Here is a 16652-nt window from a genome sequence, read left to right as displayed (position 1 = left end):
AGAGAGACACAAGCCAATAACTACAACGTAGTAAGTGCTAGTGTAGGAAGTAAGAAAACTGGATTTGGAGTCATTCTGTCCTGGGTTGAAATCCTGTTTCCACCACTTCCTCATTGCATGACACTGGGAAACTACTTAAACTTTCCCAACCTCATCTTATCAACGGAGATAATGATACCTCTGTCCTGATTCTGTAAGGATTAAATTAGCTATACTGGTAAAACACCTAGCATAGTGTCAAGACCATAAAAAGTATTAAATAGAAGAATACATTAAGTGTTATGGGAAACTCACAAGATGGACTGAGCACACATGAACGTGCCAAGCACGGTGTCTGATATGCAAAAAGCACATTACAAACGTTAGCCTGTATCGCTGTCTACATCAACTCTCCCATTCAAATAAGGTGATTGCTTAATTTGAGCAAAACAAAGAAAGAACTAGAAATGGACCCAAGATCTTAGAGATGCAAGGCTGGGAGAAGATACCAGTGGCCAGCTGCCAGGAAATCTCATTCTGAATTCTCTAGGGCACAGATAAGCACAACTGCATTCACAAGGAACTACTGAGCCCCCGGGGTAGAGCAGGGGGAGGACAGGGCATAGCACAAATCCCATATCCACAGAGTATGAACATGGGACAACCATGAGTAATTCTAGCAACGACAATTCTTGGAAAGACAGGAGATATTCTGGGCCAAGGCCCTCTGATGAGCTGTGGCCTGGAGCAGGTGCACCTACCTGAAGACAGTCCATTATACAATGGTGACCACTGAGAACACGAGAGAAAATAGGGCTGATCTATTATTGTAGACACGGGTAATGCTGCTGTTGCACATGCTCTCCTACATATGAGACTTTACTGAAAGTTATAAAACACAAGTGTTTAAGACTCTTTTGGAGGCAAGTGGCCAACAAAACGGACTTAAGCAAAAAATTAAAATTGATTAGCTTGCCTAATTGATGAGTAAAACTTCAGGCATAATTAGACTCAAGAATTCAAGTGATCTCATCAGGAATCTGTCTTCCTCCACTTCTTGGCTGTCTTTCTCTGTCCTGTCTTCCTTCGAGAGTACTCTTCCCATGGAGAGGGAAGATAACCATAAGCAGGTTTATATCTCGTTCTTTAACGAATTCCAATCAAGAAAGTTCTCATTTCCGGTAGTCGTAGTACAAGTCCCAGGATTCTCACTGGCTCTGATTGGTCCACCTTGAGCAAGGATGTTTTGATTGGCCAGGTCTGGGTCATACGCCTCTCCTCGCAGTAGGAATAGAGCTAGCCTATGTGAACCACCTGCCCTCAAAGGAAAATTGAGATGTTATTACTCTAAGGGTCACAAATTTGTGAACAGGTAAAAACTCCAGATATTGACTACATTTTCCTGCTGTTCTTTTTCTAGGCATCCATAGAACATCTGCAAATATAGGCAGAAGTTAACCAATCTCCTAAGATGTCAGCAGGGGAAAATAGATGAACAGACTCAGAAATGTCATCACGGCAGTTAATTGTGTGAAATTTATCACCCCGATTGATCACACAGCATTTAGCTTTAAGAACACCAAGCCTCCAAATTGCTGGGGTTTTTGTTTTTTTGTTTTTGTTTTTTTTTTTTTTATGACTGTGAGGCAAGGTTTACCAAAACTAGCAGATATGACTGTGACTTACAAAATGAGAAAAGTAAACAAGAAACACAATTTGATATGATTTAATAAAAGATTTGTTTCCACCACTTCTCCTGGGAACCTCGGCACATTTTCTTTTTAGAGACAGTTATTATCTCTACCTTTATTGAACAAAGGCATCGGAACCCAGCTGGTGAAGATCTGTAAAGAAAATCATTCTTTTATTAATAAGGCTGTTATTAGCAAGGGAAAAAAATCCATGTTTGGGGGTTTGCACTGAAGTTACAGGCCATTTCAAAGAAATACGGCTGACTACCACCAACATTATTTCAGGCAATTTCATGATCAAATGTCCTATTAGGTTGTTTAAAATTTTTATAGAGACTGTAAATCAGAACTATTTTCTATTTGCCCTAAATATTTAGGTGCAACAGGGAAAGCAGATCAAATTAAAGGGTATTGTGCACATTTTTTACTGGGATCTCCCAGGAATATAAATCATTCCACTTGCAGTCTGGAGTTCCTGGGTAAACATGTTGGTGAGAACAACATTCGATGCTCCTCCAGTGCTCTCATTAAAAGGATGATCTGGACATTAAAACAATAAAAAATAAAAAATAAATGGGGCATCTGGGTGGCTCAGTCGGTTAAGCGTCAACTTTGGCTCAGGTCATGATCTCACGGTTTGTGAGTTCAAGCCCCGCATAGGGCTCTGTGCTGACAGCTCAGAGCCTGGAGCCTGCTTCGGTTTCTGGGTCTCCCTCTCTCTCTGCCCTTCCCCTGCTCCCGCTCTGTCTTTCTCTGTCTCAAAAATAAAACATTAAAAAAAATTTTTTTAATAAATAAATAAATAAATAAATGGATGATCTGGGTAACAACAGCAGTACCAGGTTCTTCCCCATCTTCAATTTTTTTTTTTTTTTGTCAAGATTCAAAGGATACTACTCAAACTCTCCCCAGAGATCCTAGAGGAATAAGTTTTGAACTACTTTATTCCATTGGTTCAGCCCTGAACAATACCATGGGACAAGAATCAGAGGAAGACAGGGGGGACAGACAGAGATCTGTAGACATGCCAGAAGAAATCATTCTTTCTTTTTAGAAACAGAGAGTCAATATCCATCAAATGTTAAGTTGCATATCCCTTGATCTAGCAATTTCTGCTTAGAGATTTAACCTACTGATATACTCACACATGTGCATAAAGATAGATGTTCCAGGGTACTTAATGCAGCCTTGGTTATGGTAGCAAAAGATTGGACATAATCCAAATGTCTTTCAATATGGCTCTGATTAAATAAATTACAGCACAGCCTCACAGCGGAAAACAATGTAGCCATTAAACACAATGAAATGGGCCTCGCTGAACTGAAATGGCACCACCTCTAAGATACATTGTTAAACAGAAGAGAAGAAGGGAGATACAGAGGAACAAGTGTAGTGGAATGCCATTTTCTATTAAAAACATTTTTTTAACGTTTATTCATTTTTGAGAGATGGAGAGAGACAGAGCATGCACGAGAGACAGGCAGAGAGAGACAGGCAGACACAGAATCGGAAGCAGGCTCCAGGCTCTGAGCTGTCAGCACAGAGCCCGACGCGGGGCTCGAACCCATGAACGGTGATATCATGACTTGGGCCGAAGTTGGACGTTTAACCAACTGAGCTGCCCAGGCGCCCGCATTTTGTATTTTTTTTAATGTAAGAAAATATTTGGTTCTGTATGTTAACTCAACCAGAATTAAAATAAAAACTTAACACTAAAAAAACCAAAATATTTGTTTGTGCACACACAGAATATCTCTGAAAAGAAACCTAGGATTTGCCTCTTGGGAAGGGCCACCCTTATGTTCACTGTTGTATCTTTCAGTACTCCTTTTTGAAGTTTTTACCATGTATGCATATGTAATTTTTTAAGTAAAAATTTAGACAAGGGGCGTTCAGTTGGTTAAGCATCTGACTTTGGCTCAGGTCATGATCTCATTGCTCGTGGGTTCAAGGCCCGCATCGGGTTCTTGCTGACAGCTTGCAGCTCGAGCCTGGAGCCTGCTTCGGATTCTGTCTCTGTCTCTCTGCCCTCCCCTGCTCAAGGTCTGTCTGTCTGTCTCTCTTTCTCTCTCAAATATAAATAAACTTTAAAAAAATTATTTTTAAATTTAGACAAAAAGGATAATGGTGCTTTGCAATAAATCTAACAGGAAATAGAAAAGATTTCTTGAAAAAAATTAGCAAAATACTCAGACATACATGAGATTTCTGAAAAAATGGAGAAGTACCTCACTTCCTTGAATACTATGAAAGACTGACTTACTGTTTCCAACCTTTTACTCCTTGCATTACAGAATTAAACATCCTTGTACCTTTGACATTTTCTCACTGTGGGTAGAGTATTCTTTCTGACCCGTGGTTGTCAGTCTTGGTCATGTGACTTGCTATGGCCAGTAGTGTGAGTAGATGCAATGGAAGCAGAGACTTTAAATGTGCCTCTGTGACTCTGCTTGATCTCTTGAACTTCTGCCATCGACCGTGAGAAGATCAAACCTTGCGTAGCCAATGGTCCCAGGATGAGGAGATACATACAACAGACCTGGGCCTGGAATCAAGCAAGCTGATCCAGCAGAGCCCCGCAGAATCACAGCCTACATGCAGACCTGTGAGAAAAATCATTTTCGTGGTAAGCAAAGATTTGGGGGGGGGGTGTATGTTACACAGTTTTATCACAGCCACATCTGACTGATACAGATGGGAAGACTAACTTACTTGCTTTGGCGCTCTCCCACCTCCTCTAGGAAATTGTTCCCGATTAACCCTACCACCACACAAGACTGTGATCTCTTCACAGCCACAGACAGATCCTTCACGACAGAAACTGTGTGTTATCACTCCCTGTGTCCCTAGACGTCTGCACAATGCCTGGCACAGGATTCTAAAACTTAAAAAAAAAAAAAAAAAACCTTTCTCTGACCAACCTCTCTAAAGTACTTGCCTGCATCCAACAGTTAGTCAGCATATCACACAGACCATTAATCACAATCTGTAATCATCCTATTATTTTGTTATCTTGTCTCTCTCACTGGAACATTAACTCCCCGGAGGAAATGAATCAGTGAATTCCTTACTCTGATTTTTATAAGGCTTCAGACATCTGTTGTGCCACATTCTCCAAATTTCTTAGCCTACCCTTCAAGGCCTTGCAAAAGCTGGCCCCAAACTGTTCCCAGCCCTATCACCCAGTGTTTCCCTTAAGAAATACCATGCAGTCTTTTCACCACCCACACTTTTTCTTCTTCTGAAACATTATCCAAGATATTCCCTCTACAAATTCCCTCTGGTATGAGTACGCTTTCCTACCATTCCTGCTTATCTAAATCCCGACCATTGGTATTATTTGGGATTAGGTTCAGCTATGATTTCACCGTAAAACTCAAAACACCAGTGGCCTAAAAAAGGCAAAAGTTTATCCCTTTTGCTTAATAAATTTAGAAGTAGTCAGAATAGGATTAGAAAGGCAATCTATGGCTTCAGAGGAACAGGATCCTCCTAAGTTATTGTTCTGCACTGGGTTCCTTCCATTCCTAAACTCCCTTCCTGACCCAGAATGGCTGCTGGGGCTCCAGCTATTACATTCTCATTCTCATCATTAGGGAGCAAGAAATATGGAAGAAAAGCATGCTTCCTCCCTATAAAGAAATCTGCTCCCCAGCCCAGGAATCATACACAACACAGTCACTTACATGTCGCCCAACAAAACCTAGTTATGCAGACACACCTAGCTGCATGGGAAATTGTATTAACTAGTTTGATACATCACAAACCACCAAGTCCTAACACAGTAGCTTAAAACAATAAGCATTTACCCACCACATGATTCTATGCGTTGGTAATTTGGGCTCAGTTCAGCTAGGCGGTTTTTGTGGCCTTGGGTGAGTACTCATGTGCCTGTAGTTAGCTGTCTGGTTGGCTGGTCTAGGATGACCTCAGCTAGGAAAGTTTGTCCCTGCTCCAAACAGGCTCCTATCGTCCAGAAGGCTAACTCTGGCTTGGTCACATGATGGTCGGGCAGGATTCCACAAGGGTGAGTGGAGGTATGCAAGGCCTCTGGAGGCCTAGGCTTGGGATTAGCCCAATGTCACTTCCATTGCATTGTACTGAACAAAGCAAATCACAAGTCTGGCTTGGATTCAAGAATGGGGAAAGACTCCATCACTAAACAGGAGGTGCTACCAAGTCACCCTGCAAAAGGATATGCATACAGGAAGGGAAATAATCGTGGCGAGTGTTGCAAGCAAGATTCCAAAGAAGTATTGTCTTTCTTGGGGGTGAGGGGGATGAGCCGGCTAAAAATTAGGTATTCTGTTACGGAAGTAGAGAGGAATGGATATTGGGGAACAGCCTGCATTCTCTATGACACCAACTTTCAAAGCCCAGTTCTAAATGCACTTCCTCCTCCTGGAAGCCTTCCTTGAACCACTGAGCTAGAATTCTGGCCACAAAAGACTATCACTTGTAAGTTTTATGACTCTCTCATAACTACCCATGGAGAGATGTTGGCCCATGAGTATCTGTGGAGAGTGATAGGAGGTAAGCCCTTACCCGTCCTCTGAAGCCACCATGAGCTTGGACACCATCTTTGCTGAGATCCTAACATTTCTGTTGAAACAAGTACCTTTATTATTTGAAAGTAACAAATCTTTTGTTTAAATGGCAGGAGAATAAATTTGTTACTCTTGTTTTCAGCACACCCACAAGAGGAACAAAGAATCCACGTGACCCAAGGATAACAGGTCAAATACTAAAATCTAGAAGGAATCCCTTAGCACCCAGAACATAAATAGATATACACACTCCTCATCAGAAAGGGTGTTGGAACTAGTCCATGGATACGTTAGCATTTTCTTTCTCCCTCTCTAATTCTTTTTCCTCTCTTGATGACTGGAATATAAATCAGTAGCCTAGAGTCCTTCTGGTTAACAAGGTTCTCATTTGGGAGGTTGCAGCCTAGGAGGCTATTAAAAAGAGAAAGAAAAGCTTCTTCTATAAACATTTCCTGCCAGCTGCTGAGGGCTGGAGAGGAGGGGAGGGCACCAGGGTGACAGCACAGAACAGGACCATTAGGGGAAGAAAATCTGAAAAGCAGAGTAAGAAATCTTGGTCCAAGTCTCTGGCAGATGATCCATGAATAGAAGTCTAACACACAAAGAGAACCACCATCCCCCCTCCCCCCCCCCAGGCAAGACAGACAAGAGGAAAAGAGCCTTCTACCGATCCAAATGGGCCACCGCTGTCCAAAGCACAGCAGAAATCCCTGCAGGTGCCTGCAGAATGTCTTAGAGTAAAATACTTAGGCTTTAGAAGCTGGAGGAGGGGTGGCCTCATGCCTCAGCATCCTCCACCAACTCCTACAATAATGATAATAAGAACCTGCATTTGTTGGGTTATCATTGTGTGCCGGCACCACAATGAGTATCTTACGTGCGTTAATTATCTCCACCAACCTTCGCCACAATGCCACCATGCTGGAGCTACTATTCTTGCCGTTTTATCCACAGGCCTGGTGACGCTCATAATTTGCCCAAGGTCATTTGTTTAAGAAGTGGAAGAGCCACGGTTCGATACCAGTTTCTCCGACTGCACAGGCCGTACTCTTGGACCTCTGCACCATCCTGCCCTTTTATACCGTGACGGAGTGAAAGAGGATGTGCCAGATACTAACAGAGAATTATCTACCTCCAAGATGACCCAGGGGAGGAAAATGCTGGTGGAGACAGTCTTTTTCATTGAAGAAGTCCTCAACTTTGAGAAAAGACATCTGAAAATGCACAAATAAGAATTAGGCAACAACAACAGTGGTAATAAATGGACTAATTATATTGTACCAGGCACTGTGCTATTTTATGGACAGTATCACTTCATCTTTAGCCATAAAAAAATTGATGCTCCCATTTTAGGGTTGAGAAAACAGAGGCACAGAGAAGTCACATGGCCAGGATCTCACACCCAAGGACCAGCAGAGCTAGAATTCAAAGGCAAGTCTGAGGCCAAAGAGCAAGCTCATTTCCAGCCCCAAGGTGTCTCCCCAAGCAAGTGGGCGATTCAGTCATTTGCTGCTTCATTTTATCCTTCAAATATACATTAATATTCCCTGCATTTAGACACTGTTTTAATTCCTGATATGGGAAAGGAGCCTAGAAAGAAAACCTTCCTGTTTCCATCTGACTAAAAAAGAACAATTGCTGAGATGAAGAAGGAGTAAGGAAGGCAGACAGTTCTCTGGAGGGGGAAGATGAAAAGTTCCTGAGATCCCAACATACGTAGTCCGCCCTGACATCCTTGATCAGGAAAAGCAGCTGGAGGATGGCTGACCCGGCAGTGGTTGAGGTGGGAGCTGGGACAGGGTTGGTCGGGGAGAATCCAGGGAAGAAGGGGCAAGAATGGAGTAAGGAGAAGGTTGGGGCCAGGATCGTTTGTGCATGGCTGGGAGATGCTGGTCTCCAAGGCAGCAGGATGTGTCATGGTCACAGTCAGGGTCACTAGAGTCACTGCCTGGATTCAAACCCAGCTCCTTTCTGTACTAGCTCTAGTTATCTTACAGTCCTTTCTCCCCTAAAGTAAGTAAGTAAGTGCCTGACAAGTACCTGACCCCATATCTACTACCTGGTGATTACTACTGTAACGTATCTCCAGGGCTCTGCTAAACCTGGGATTGAAACCAGGAAGGGTGAAGTCTATGGTAGCAATAGGAATAATTAACAACAATAACTTAATTTTGTCAGTATTAGTTATCTCCGCTGTGTAACAAATGACCCCCAAACTTAGTAACTTAGTAATTATCTCACAGTTTATATTGCTCAGTTTAGCTTATCTGGGTGCCTCTGAGTCAAGATTTCTCCTGAGATTGCAATTAAGCCATCAGACATCGCAGTCTCATTTGAGGATTCAACTGGGGCAATCTCCTTCCCAAGCTTATTTCTGTGGTCATTGGCAGGCCTTGACCCCTTACCACATGGACCTCACCACAGGACTGATTCATGATATGATAGCTGGCTTCCCTAGAAAGCCATCCTAGAACTAACACCTAAGACAGAAGTAGTTTTTTTTTTTATAACCTAATTGCAGAAGTGATAGCCCATTACTTCTGCCATATTCAATTCATTAGAAGTCTAGCCCACCCCAAAAGAGAGGATATTATACAAAAACATGAATACCAGGAGGTGAGGATAACTGGGGGCCACTGCCTGGGATGCCTGCCACATGTGTATTCAATAAGACCACAGAAACCTTCAGTCATCCTATCACCTAATCTCCCAACATGAGACCTGCTTTCTCACTGAAAATCATGGTGTAGATTGAGTTCTCCATCGTTCCCAAGAATATGCAATTAAGGTGGAAAAGTGGTTTTCAACCTTTTTGGTGACATAAACCTTTCCCCAAATAAAATCTTTCTCAATATGTGGATGGATAAACATACTGTCTAATATTATAATGTATATGGTATATTATAACATGCTGTTTATATAAAACGGAATACTACTCAGTCCAAATTTTAAAACAGAAAAGAACTACTGATACACACAACACACATGAATGGCCAAACCATTATTCTGAGAAGAATCCTTTTTTTTTTCAATATATGAAATTTATTGTCAAATTGGTTTCCATACAACACTCAGTGCTCATCCCAAAAGGTGCCCTCCTCAATACCCATCTCCCACCCTCCCCTCCCTCCCACCCCCCTTCAACCCTCAGTTTGTTATTCTGAGAAGAATCCTACCACAGAAGTACATCCTGTATGACTGCATTTATAGGAAACTCTAGGAAAGAAAATATATTGTAATAGAAGTAGATCAGCATTTGCCTGGGACCAGGGCTGGGAATTAATGATTAACTGGGAAGAGAAGCAAGAGAATCTTTGGGGTGACAGAAATGTTCTATATCCTGATTGTTGAATCTCAATGAACTATACACTTAAAATGGGTGCATTTTAATGATCATAAATTACATCTCAGGAGAACTGTTCCGATCACAACAAGGATATGTGTCTATGCTATTATAAATAAATAAAAGGCCTTGGGATAGATCAGTGAGGATAGTGTGTGTCAATCCACAGAATAGAATTAATCCAGTTGTGGGCACTCACTCTCCAAATAAAGTATGAAGAAAATTTGGAGTAGTCTTTCAATGTGGTACTGTGTAAAACCCCTATACACACACACCCCTTTTACCTGCAGTAAAAATCTACCTCAGTCCTCAAATTCTGGAGTAATCTATGATGTGCAAAGGAAAGCCTGGTTTTATAAAGAAATACTTTTCTTCTTTCCTTTTCTTTTTCTCTTCCTTTTTTTTCTTTCTCTGTCAGCTTTTCTCCCTTTATTTATCCCCCCCCTTCTCTTACATCAAATCAGACCCTAGTTACTGTTCTGCAGCTTTTCTCCCAATTTGTACCTCTTGGACACCTATACAGATACACCTTATTCTTTTTAATGGCTACATTGTGTTCTGTTGTATGATATCCTAATATGCATTTAGGTAGTACTCTATTGGTAAAAATTTACATTCCTTCCAGTTGGGTTTTTTTTTCTTTTAAACTATTATATTGTCAGGATTATTTGGGACAAGAAGAAATGTCCCCCACTGGCAAAGAAATGCCACTTACCATCAGGAAAGGCCAGCATCTGACCCAATTCATGTAATATCCAGGATATTACCCATTCTGGGCAGGGCCATATTGTAGCCATCATGGAGATGGCCAGGATCCATGGAGGTAGAAGCATCCTATCTGGCCCTCCCCAGATCAACCCCCAACATCCACACAGAAGCCCGAGAAGTGAGAACCCAGCAAACAACCTAAACATATTCTAAAAGTTGTGAAAAGATACAGTGCATTTGAGCTGTTATTAACACCTGATGATACTCATCGAAACCAGACTAATTATCAACAAGCAGCAGGTTCCTTTCACACTCTAAATGTACCAGCTCCATGCAGAAGTGATGGCTAAATTAACCCCACAGAGGCAGCCAGTGGCCTGCTCCTTTCATCTTGCTCAATGTTTAGACTAATTAGTTCTTTCTTCATCAGCTGCTAAGGATAAATAAATGACCAGACAATACATCTTCTTCTACTTGATTGTAAGCTTTTCTGTAGAATATGATGCTAATAATAATGGTCATCCCATATTCAACCATTTACTCTACGTTGTATATTTTACACAGATGATTCCATTGAATTGTATTAATATAATATGGAAGCAGGCACAAAGAACGTAAAGTAGGTGCCCAATGTCATGAAGGTAGCATGGGTGTGCAAGGGACCGTCTGCTCCAAAGCCCCAGCCTTAGAGTAAGATGCAATTGACCTGACCACCAGGAGGACAAAATGATATATAAAGACTTCACTACAGAGATGCCCTAAGACTATGTGTATGTTCCGATGATCAAGCATACTGTTTACCACATAGTAGGTACTCAATAAAATTTGTCACGTGAATGAAGAAAACTGGGAACCCTTATAAATTCTTCTGTGTGTTACAGAAAATGACCCATGGACAAAGAACTGTGATTTGGTTGAAGAAGCTGACTTGTTTTCCTCTCCATAGGCGGTCACATGAGGTGAGTGAGGGTGAGGAAATATACGTGTGCGTAAGCTCATCTGCTTTTCTTTCCAGGCCAACCCTTTCAGAGAAGGCTGACAGAAGCACAAATGCATAGGGAGGACCTAAGAATATTCCACACTCCTTCCCCAATATCACAGAGGGATGTCACAACAAAATATCCTCCAGCGAGAAAGGACAAAAAAATGTAACTATCCAAAATGGAATAAATTAAAAAACATAATAATTCATGAAATTCTGAAACCTTAGTCATGGCTTGATTTATTCTGCAGCCACATAAACATCACAGACTTTTCAACAACTCAGAAACAAAAAGAGTTCTCTCTCTTAATGACGAATAAGTTAAGTAAATCATGGCATAATCATGAAATACTATGAAGCTATTAAAAAATATAATCAACATATATTTAAGCCTGTTGAAAAATATTATGATAATTAAATTAACAAAATAAACAATAAAACAAAAGATGCAGTATAACCCCATTTTTTTCACAAAATATCAAATAATAAAAAAAAGAGCCTGGAAGGACACCAAATAGAGCAGATTATGAAGAGGTTTTTATGCACAATAAGCTTATGGGTAATTTTATAAGTTTTACCTCACATATCTGTGTTTTTTAATTTTTTTCTCTAGTAAGTATGTACTGGTTGTTGAATTAAAGCCAAATTATATGGAAGCAGCCCAAGTGTCCATGGATAGATGAATGTATAAAGAACATGTGGTATATATACAATGGAATATTACTCAGCCATAAAAAAAGAATGAAATCTTGCCATTGGCAACAACACGGATGGAGCTAGAGAGTATCATGCTAAGCAAAATAAGTCAGTCAGAGAAAGACAAATACCACATGATTTCACTCATATGTGGAATTTAAGAACAAAACAAAGGAGCAAAGGGGGAAAAAAGAGACCAAGGGGCACCTGGGTGGCTCAGTTGGTTGAGCATCTGTCTCATTCTCACCTCAGGTCTTGATCTCAGGCTTGTGAGTTCGAGTCCCATGTCAGGCTCCGTGCCGGGAGTGAAGCCTGCTTGAAAGAGAGAGAGAGAGAGGCAAACCAAGAAACAGACTCTTAACTTTAGAGAACAAAATGATGGTTACCAGAGGGGAGGCAGGTGGGAGAAGGGTGAAACAGGTGATGGGGATTAAAGAGGGCATTTGTGGTGATGACCCCAGAGTGTTGTATGGAAGTGTTGAATCACTATTTTGTAAACCTGAAACTAATATTACACTGTATATTAACTAACTGGAATTTAAATAAAGGCTTAAAAAAATTAAACCTGTTGCGGTGCTGGTGTTTATTTAAATAGAGACCTAGAGAGAAGAATTCAGTCATAGCCCAAAGCAGACCAAGAAAGGGCATCTGAAACGGAATATTCAATTAGGCTGTGGAATTGCCAAAGGATCTGAGAGAACTTCACTGGGGACCAGAAATTGCTGAAAATGCTGGAGGAACCTAAAACAATGAGATATCTATGAATAAACCTAACCAAGGAGGTAAAAGATCTGTACTCTGAAAACTATAGAACACTTATGAAAGAAGTTGAATGGAAATGCAAAAGAAATGGAAATGCATTCCACGCTCACAATAGGAAGAACAATCATTGTTAAAATGTCTACACTACCCAGAGTAATCTATGCATTTAATGCAATCCCCATCAAAATACCACCAGCATTTTTCATAGAACCAGAAGAAACAATCCTAAAATTTGTGTGGAACCACAAAGGACCCCAAAACAATCCTGAAAAAGAAAACCAAGCTGGAGACCTCATGATTCCAGACTTCAAGCTGTATTACAAAGCTGTAATCATCAAGACAGTATGGTACTGGCACAAAAACAGACACTCAGATCAGTGGAACCCAGAATAGAGAACCCAGAAATGGACCCACAAATGTATGGCCAACTATCTTTGACAAAGCAGGAAAGAATATCCAATGGAATAAAGACAGTCTCTTCAGCAAATGGTGTTGGAAATACTGGATGGCAACATGCAGAAGAAAGAACCTGGACCACTTTCTTACACCAGACACAAAAATAAATTCAAAGTGGATGAAAGACCTAAATGTGAGAAAGGAAAGCATCAAAATCCCAGAGGAGAACACAGGCAGCAACCTCTTTGACCTCAGCCGGAGCAACTTCTTATTAGACACATCACCAGAAGCAAGAGAGACAAAGGCAAACATGAACAACTGGGACTTCATCAAGATAAAAAGCTTCTGCACAGCGAAGGAAACAATCAGCAAAACTAAAAGGCAACTGACAGAATGGGAGAAGATATTTGCAAATGACGTTATCTGATAAAGGGTTAGTATCCAAAATCTATAAAGAACTTATCAAACTCAACACCCCAAACACAAATAATCCAGTTAAGAAATGGACAGAAGATGTAAATAGAGACTTTTCCAAAAAAGACAACCAGATGGCTAACAGACACATGAAAAGATGCTCAACATCGCTCATCATCAGGGAAATGCAAATCAAAACCACAATGAGATACCACCTCACACCTGTCAGAATAGCTAAAATTAAGAACACAAGAGGGGCACCCGGGTGGCTCAGTCGGTTAAGTGTCCGACTTCAGTTCAGGTCATGGTCTCACGGTTTGTGAGTTCGAGCCCTGCATCAGGCTCTGTGCTGACAGCTCAGAGCCTGGAGCCTGCTTTGGATTCTGTGTCTCCCTCTCTCTGCCCCTTACCCACTCACACTCTGTCTCTCTCTCAAAAATAAATAAACATTAAAAAATTTAAAAAAAAAGAACACAAGAAACTACAGGTGTTGGCGAGGATGCAGAGAAAGGGGAAGCCTGTTAACACTGTTGGTGGGAACGCAAACTGGTGCAGCCACTCTGGAGAACAATATAGAAGTTCCTCAAAAAGTTAAAAATAGGACTACCCTATGATCCAGCAATTGCACTACTAGGTATTTACCCAAAGATTAAACAAATACAGATTTGAAGACGTACACACACACTGATGTTTATAGCAGCATTAAAAACAGTAGCCAAACTATGGAGAGAACCCAAATACCCATCAACTGATGGATGGATAAAGAAGATGTGGGGTGTGTGTGTGTGTGTGTGTGTGTGTGTGTGTGTATATATATATATATATATATATATATATATATATACATACATATATAGTGGAATACTACTTGACCATCAAAAAGAGTGAAATCTTGCCATTTGCAATGGAACTAGGGTGTGTTATGCTAAGCGAAGTAAGTCAGTCAAAGAAAGACAAATACCATAGGATTTCACTCATATGTGGAATACAAGAAACAAAACAGATGAACATAAGGCAAGGGGGGGAAGATAGAGAAGGAAACAAGCCATGGGACTTTTTGAAATGTTTATTTATTTTTGAGAGACAGAGAGAGAGAGAGAGAGAGAGTGAGAGTGCAGGGGAGGGGGAGAGACAGAGGATCTGAAGGGGGCTTTGTGTGACAGCAGACGGTCCGACACAGGGCTCGAACTCACGAACCATGAGATCATGACCTGAGCTGAAGTTGGACACTTAACTGACGAAGCCACCCAGGCGCCCCCATAAGACAGTCTTAAAGATAGAGAATAAATAAGGTTGATGGAGGGAGGTGGGTGGGGGATGGGCTAGAAAAGTGATGGGTATTAAGGAGGCCATTTGTTATAATGAGCACTAGGTGTTGTATGTAAGTCATGAATCACTGAATGCTACTCCTGAAACCAATATTGTAGTCTATGTTAACTAAGTAGAATTTAAATAAAAATTTTAAAAGAAAAAAAAGAAAATGGTGGAGTAGTTTTTAAAAACTTCACTCTATTGTGATTCACAATAATTCCCCCAAAACTCTGTTATAACTAATTTTAAATATGTCCATAGAACACATGTCACTTGTAGATACCTACAAACACCTAGACACCTGATACGCAGTAGACAAAACAGCCAGTGTTGGCCAATATTTTCCAGTTCAGGTGTCATCTCAGCAGGCTTCCAAAGAACTTTCCTTAGTATATCAGCTCTTGGTTAGCTCTCTAATTGGACAATCTGACCTCCCGCAAAGACTCTAGTACTTGGTTATGCAAAAGAAACAGTTCTGAAAGTCAGGAGAGGTGGCCCAGCTCTGCTATCAGTGACCTTGGGCAAGTCCTTCCCTGTGGTCTCAGCTGGTTGATCTATTGGACCCAAACAATAAGATTCTCTCTTCCAGGAATTTGCAACTTGGAAACCAAGACTGGGAAATGAGACAAGATTAACAGCAGAACTTGAAAGGGAGACCATGAATTCCATCTGTTTCTGAGCTTCCCAGAGCTACGCTGGTATTCTCCTTCCTAAGCAAACTTCCTTCATTCCATGATACCCTACTATCCTGAAAAACCAATGATTGATTTTCCTTATATTAATCAGAGTCCCTCTTGTTACTTAGAACCAGCCCAGACTTTGCTACTGTGGCTCCGACAGAAGGAAGTCCTTCCTGCCGAGCATGAAGGGAATTGGTCAGTCAAGCAAAGGAGTCTGATCCACAGGGAAAGGCTGCCACAGAGAGCAGCTGTCATCCTTGTGCTAAGAAGTAGGGACCCAGCAGGGCAAGCTGTCACATTCAATAAGGATTCTCAGCCAGTCCAGCCATGCTCTCTGAGTATCCAGGCATAAACCTCCCAGGGTGAGGGAACAGAAAGGAGTGACAATGGACATTATGAGTAGTCTACATCTCCTAGCTTCCCATACCTATCTGTGTGCCCACCTGAAGCCACACCTGGCTGACCATGTGCCAGCCATACCCACAGCATTGACTTCTTGCCTCTGAATTCTTTCAGCTGCTTTTGGAATCTCCCTAACACAGTAGTTCTCAACTGGGAACAGTTGTGCTCCCCATGGGACATGGGGAAGTCATGTCTGTGGACATTTTTGGCTATCACAACTGGGGTGGGGTTTCACTGGTATCTGGTGGGTGGATACCGGAAGTATTTGTTTCTTGTTCCTGCTGTAACAAATGATCACAACCTTAGTGGTTTCAAATAACAGAAATAAATTTCTGACAACCCCAGGGGTCACAAGACTAACATGACTTTGCAAGGCTGCTTTCCTTCTGGAGGCCTCCAGGGAAGAATTGGTTTCCTTGTGTTTTCCAGATTCTACAGGCCGCCTACATTCCTTGGCTCATGGCCCCTTCCTCCTTCTTCAAAGTCAGCAGCCATACCACCTTCTCTCTTCCTTCTCTATCATCATATCACCTTCTCTCTTATCAGGACCCCTGTGATAATATCGGGCCCACCTCGATCATCTGGGATAATCTCAAGATCTTTCATTTAAATGAAGGGTTTTGTGTGTTCTTTTTTTTTTTTTTCCATGTAAGGTAATATATTCACAGATGATAGGAATTAGGACATGGACATCTTTGTGGGTCTAGCATTAGCCTGTGTCCCACACCAGGGATGCTGCTA

At 41.4% G+C, this 16652-nt stretch overlaps 1 long non-coding RNA gene across 2 annotated transcripts; it reads right to left on the bottom strand.

Moving 5' to 3' along the window:
* Positions 1-1728: 1728 nt before the first annotated feature.
* On the bottom strand, positions 1729-12224 carry LOC122210138. 2 transcript variants are annotated; one of them, XR_006197932.1, is made up of 4 exons: positions 12194-12224; positions 7350-7431; positions 3983-4273; positions 1729-1823 (listed from the first exon to the last, which is right to left on the bottom strand). It is a non-coding gene; the product is annotated as an uncharacterized LOC122210138 (long non-coding RNA). The 2 variants fall into 2 exon arrangements; XR_006197933.1 differs by lacking the exon at positions 1729-1823 and adding an exon at positions 2683-3005.
* Between the last annotated feature and the right edge of the window lie 4428 nt (positions 12225-16652).

This window comes from Panthera leo, chromosome E3 (assembly GCF_018350215.1).
Source record: "Panthera leo isolate Ple1 chromosome E3, P.leo_Ple1_pat1.1, whole genome shotgun sequence".
Classification (NCBI taxonomy): Eukaryota; Metazoa; Chordata; class Mammalia; order Carnivora; family Felidae; genus Panthera; species Panthera leo.
Note: the sequence above shows the minus strand (reverse complement) of the source record. Positions and strands in the feature narration are given on the sequence as shown.